Here is a 6,038-nt window from a genome sequence, read left to right on the forward strand (position 1 = left end):
TCCCCCGGCTCTAGTGCCAGACCGGGTTTCTTAACCTCTTGTAGAGACTGCAACCCAGAGGTGGACGCCTAAGTCTCTGAATCAGAGGTTTTAACGTTTGCCCTCCAGGAGATTTTCAGCATGATCCGGGTGGAACTGCGGGGGGGGGGGGGGGGGCACTGGTCCACCTGAAGGCAGGTCGGATGACACCACCCTCATCCTGACCTGGGCTTCCAGAAGAAAATGTACCTTCCTCAGTGGATGATGAAAGCAAGCGCCCCCCCCCCCCCCCCCATGTTAGAATTCTAAGCAGTGGGGAAAACCGGGTGAGCAAGGATTACTTTGCTCTCCAAACAAGAGTGTCAGGGGACACTGACGCTCTGATGGAGGAAATACTTTGAGGCAGGGGTATCTTTTAAATCATGCCACCGACTTGGAACCACCAGGCTTGATTCCCTCTCACCGGCCCTTCACCCCTGGGTGGGACGGTCCCCAATCCCTGTGAGGGGCGGAGTCAGGCTGAGGTTGTGGTCTTGAGATCCCTCGCACTTTGCTGTTCTCCTGCTGCCAAGCTGGACCCTCTGGGGGTCCTGAGAAGTTGACCTTTTAAGACAGGGTCCAAACTTATAGATACAGAGAACAAACTTATGGTTGCGAAGTGGGAGGGGGGTTGGGGGGCTGGCTGAAAAAGGTGAAGGGATTAAGATGTGCTAATTGGTAGTCACAAAACAGTCCCGGGGTGTAGAGTACAGGATAGGGGACACAGTCAATAATATCATAATAGCTATGTATTACCAGGGGAATCACTTCATAAATTATCACTATGCTGTACACCTGAAGCAAATATAAAATAATATTGAATGCCAACTGCAATTGGGGGAAAAAAAAAGGTCCAAACTCCCAAGGACCCCTGTGTTTCTCAGAAAGAGGCAAATGGAGCCTAATCCATATTCCTAGACTTTGGAACATGCAGGAACTCAGGGCATGGCCTGCTCTTGCTCTGCACCTCAGTTTTTCTTTTGGTATAAAAGGATTGTATATTCTCTTCTCTGCACCCCTATGCTCATAGCAGTGCAATTTACAACTGCTAAGATCTGGAAACAGCCCAAGTGCCCATCAGTAGGTGAGTGGATAAAAAGCTGCAGGACATTGACACCGTGGAATACTATGCAGCTGTAAAGAAGAAGGGTCTCTAACCCTTTGGGACAGTATGGAGGGACCTGGAGAGAATTAGCTGAGTGAAGTAAGCCAGGCAGAGAACAAGTATCACATGATTCACTCATATGTGGAATCTAATGAACAAAATAAACTGATGAACAAAATAGATCCAGAGACATAGAAGCATGGAGCAGACTGAGGGATCTCAGAGGGAAGGAGGGGCATGAGTGGGTGGGGAGAGATTAACCAAAGAACTCATATGTTTATATGCATAACCCATGGACACAGACCATAGTATGGGGAAGGCCTGGGGGGGGTGGATGTGGGGTATAGGGGGCCAATGGGGGAAAGAGGGGGAACATCTGTAATACTTTCAATAATAAAGATAAATCGGGGAAAAAAAGGATTGCGTATTCTGACACCTCAGCTGGGAAAAGTAAGAGGGAGGGAATGACAACTAAAGTATCCTTTGCAGCCAGCTTGCAAGTGTTAAAAATTCACCAGTTTCCGGGGGTCCTCAAGCCTCCCCTGACCTGCTACCTGGTTGCTGAAAAAACTCGACCAACAGTCATATGGAGCCACAGTGTGTGAAGCAGCAGGGGAGGGAGGCTTTGCCCTTCCTCTGGCCCATCACCTTGCGGCGGGGAAACATTTCTCTCAGGTCTGCATATGGAGCCACCTAGTACATTTCTCTGGAGGCATCCCCACTACAAAGACCGCTTCTGCAGGTGATGGGCGAGGCCGGGGCAGCTCGGAGAGTAAAGGGAGGCTGTCATAAACATGGACCCAGCACAGGGACAGGAAACCGCTGGAGCTTAAAGCACTAGGCTCTGGGTAAGTTAATGAGCTACCAGAAAACAAGGTAACATGAGGATAATCAGATCTGAAGTTGGAGCAAAAATTTGGCGATATCAGAAATGGAGCTCAAATGTGGAGGGTGGAGGCTGGAAGCCTGTCCTGAGCCACGCAGACTGATGTACTAGAGAGAGCACTGGCCCTGATAGCAAACACAGAGTTTGAACCATGGCTCTGCTACGAACTTGAGTGACTTTGGCTAAGTCACTTTATCTCCTGGATCTTTGTTTCATAGTCAAAACACTGAGGAGGTACAACTCAACAACAGAAAATTAAACTACCTGACTAAAAGTGGGTAAAGGACTTGAATAGACATTTCCCCAAAGAAGATATGCAAAAGGTAAATAAGCCCATGAAAAGAGGCTCAACATCATTTTTAGGAAAATGCAAATCAAAGCCATAAGATGGCTTATACCCAATAGGATGACTATTGTAAAAAAAATAGAAAATAAGTGTTGGTGAGGACATTGAGAAATTGGAACCCTGTGCATTGCTAATAGGAATGTAAAATGGTGCAGCCACTGTGAAAGACAGTATGGCAGTTCTTCCAAAAATTAAACATAAAATTACCATGTGATCCAGCAACCCCACTTCTGGACCTATACCCAAAACAATTGAAAGCAGAGACTCAAACAGATATCTGCACACCCATGTTCATAGCTGCAGTGTTCATAGCATCCAAAAGGTAGAAGTAATCCATTTATTGCCAGAGGACCAGATAAATAAAATGTGTTGTGTACATACAATGGAATATTATTCAGCCTTAAAAAGGAAGGAAATCTGATATATGCTACAACATGGATGAGCCTTGAAGACATGTGCTAAGTGAAATAAGCCAGCCACAAAAAGACAAATACTGTATGATTCCACTTAGATGAGGGATCTAGAGGAGTCAAATTCATAAAGACAGAGTAGAATGGTGGGTGCTGGGGCCTGGAGGGGGTGAAAATGAGCAGTTGTTGTTTAATAAGTATAGAGTTCCAATCTGGGAAGATGAAAAAGTTCTGGCGATGGATGTTGCTGAAGGTTGCACAACAGTGTGAATATACTTAATGCCTCTGAACTGAATACTCAAAAATAGTTCAAATGGTAAATTTTATCACATTAAAAATATGGAGGTAGAGGGGTAAATATTCTTGCCAAGAGTGCCGGGGTACAGCATTGCCAGGATACCAATCCCTTCTAATTTTGAATACGCCAGGCAGGGCCGAGGGCAACTGAAACCATTAGGTGAGTCACTTCCAGCCTCGAAGAACTGCTTCTGTTGACCCCAGCATGCTATACACACATCATGACTTTTAAAGTTTCTTATTTCTTAACCTCATGAACTGTCTGATATAATACGCTTACAGGAAAGTGCATAAAACCAAAATGCAGAGCTCAGATCTAATCATAGACACCTGTGTAATCACCACTCAGCTCAAGAGCTAGACTCTTGCCAGCATCCCAGAAGTCAGAACAGCGTGTTACCACCTAAGCAGGCATCGCCCAAAGTTCTGCCTGGTATTTGGACATTATACAGAGGTGGGCAAAAGTGGGTTTACAGTTGTAAGTACATGAAACACAGTTTACTCTTGTATTTTTATTAATTATTGTATTATTTATTTGTATTATTTGTCTTATTATTATTTCATATCCTTACTTATGATTTATCTTTTAGGTAATTATAACTGGTAGTTTAACCTACTTTTGCCCCCCACCTCTATATAAATGGAATCCCAGATGAAAATAAACAGGGACGAGCCCCAAGAGGACTACACCAGAACAATTTATTGAAAAAGACCACCTTTTGTCATAAACCAACTGTTTTATTTGAATAGGTCTGTTTTGAGGCTTTCTAGTCTATTCCACTGGTCCATTTGCATATCTTGTGCCCATCCTACATTGTAGCAATTACTGCCACTCCGCTGTTGCTACCCAGCAGAGCAACTCCTTGATTACTGCTTTTCAGAATTAGCTCATCAAGGTCAACCAAAAACCAAATAACTAAACAAAGCCTGGGGGAGTTTTGATTGGCAATACATTAATCTATAAATCAATTTGGAGAGAATTGACATCTTTACAGTGTTGAAATGTCAATCCATGGATATGGTATAATCTCCATTTACTTAAGTTTTCTTTAGTTGCTCTCAATGATGTTTTACAGTCTTCTAAAAGTTTGCTAAAGTATTGATCCCTTCAACCTTTGGGTAGTGTGGGCAGAGCCTGGGGCAGCTAGCTGGCCCTAGGCAGGTCACTTCGGCCTTGAAAAGGCTTAGTTGTTACCCTCGTGAACTATACAGCTATTATCAATTTCTCTGTGTGACATGGTGGGGAAAATATTGGGAAGAATTGGGAAGTCTCTCCAGTGTTCTGTTTCTGACCATTTGCACAAAACACTGGGTTGTGAATGGACAAGAATGCCACCACAATGCCCCCAAATCTACTGAACTCCTAAATTGTCCAGTGTCTACTTCTAGCCCATTTATTTCCGGGAGCCTGTCTGTACGGTGTGTGCCCATAAATTAAGAGGGCTTATTCTTGCAAAGACATTAATAATGTGATCATGTACTGAGCACTTACCTGGTTCTGGGTGAGGTACAAGTGTCTTTTTACTTAAGGCTTCAAGAAATCTATGAGGTTGTTAGTATTATATGTATTTTACAGGAGAAAAAGCTGGAGCTTCAAGAGGCAAAGTAACTGTGAAATGGTAGAACCATTTCTTCAAGCGTGGCAGACTAGATGATCTGAAAACCTCCCTCTACAAAGTTCATAGAAATACTGGGTGAAATATATAAAACAATTTTAAAAAATAGATAGTTGAACTTGGAAGAGATGAAAGAACTCTCTAAGGTCCAAAAGTGAAGCAAAAGCTGAAACCAGTAACCAAGCAGTTTGCTTTCTTCATAGGGCCACCTCAGGACAGGAGACAAGACCTAGGGTCTGAGACCCTCAAACAGGTACATTCTCAGTGAAAGGATGGGCTAAAAGCCAGTCCTGTTGGCAAAATGAGATCCACTCATTCTCTCATTGATTCAATACCATTTTTTGAAAGCCTGCCATAAGCTAGACTTATATTCCTGGCACTTGGGGATACAGTGACAAAAATATAGATCTCTGCCCCTGGGGGATTTATATTTTGGTTGGGGAGAGACAGAACATGCTTAATAAACATAACATCAGTATGATAGAAGGGGATATGTTATTGGAAAACAGAACAAGGGAAAAACGGATCAGGGATAGTGAGGAAACCATCTGTGTTGGCCTGGACTCCGGAAGGAAAACAAATTCTGCCCTGCAAATTCCCAGCCATGAATCTGCCCTTTAGGAGACGCTGGGGTTGTAACTGACATTAATTATTTGCATGATCTGAAAACACTAAGGCATGTAACTAACATAAGTTGACTCCAGGTTGTTAGTGCCTTTCCTCCTCATTCTGGGGGTGTGGAGAGGCGCTGCCTGAAAAAAGCCAAAGAAAACTCGCCACCCAGGCTGCCAAGGGTTCCCACAGATAAAGGCCAGGCAAACCTGAGCTCACAATAAAAAAATACAAACTATTTATGGCAGATTGAGGATTCAATATAGTGTTGTTTGATGCTAAAGCCCATACTCATAACTTATCCATGTGTCTTCTACACATGCACCAAGGCATACCACACACACTTATGGGGAGGGTCCCCTAAGGATCCAAGGTATTTAGGTCACAAAATCCTAAAGTTGGAAGGGACCCAGAAAAATCACCTACTCCAATCTCCCTAACAAGGCAGGACACCTTTCTGTAGCATGACACAGATCATCAGTCTCTGTTTGAATACCTCTAAGGAAGGAGTGCACATCCCTTGGATGGTGGGAAAAACCACAGTACCTAAGAAGACAGACAGGCTCCTTTATCCTTTTGAGACAGATAATTTTGGGCAGGATAATTAACCAGATGAATTTAAGTTTTCTCCTTTGTTAAATGGGGATATTGTCTCAGGGTCATGTTGAGGCTTAAACAGAATAATGGATATAATCTTATTTTTCCCCCTCATTAATGTTTAGATCTAAATAACAATAAAAAGACTTAC

Source organism: Miniopterus natalensis, chromosome 19 (genome assembly GCF_054644295.1).
Source record: "Miniopterus natalensis isolate mMinNat1 chromosome 19, mMinNat1.hap1, whole genome shotgun sequence".
In the NCBI taxonomy this organism is placed as follows: Eukaryota; Metazoa; Chordata; class Mammalia; order Chiroptera; family Miniopteridae; genus Miniopterus; species Miniopterus natalensis.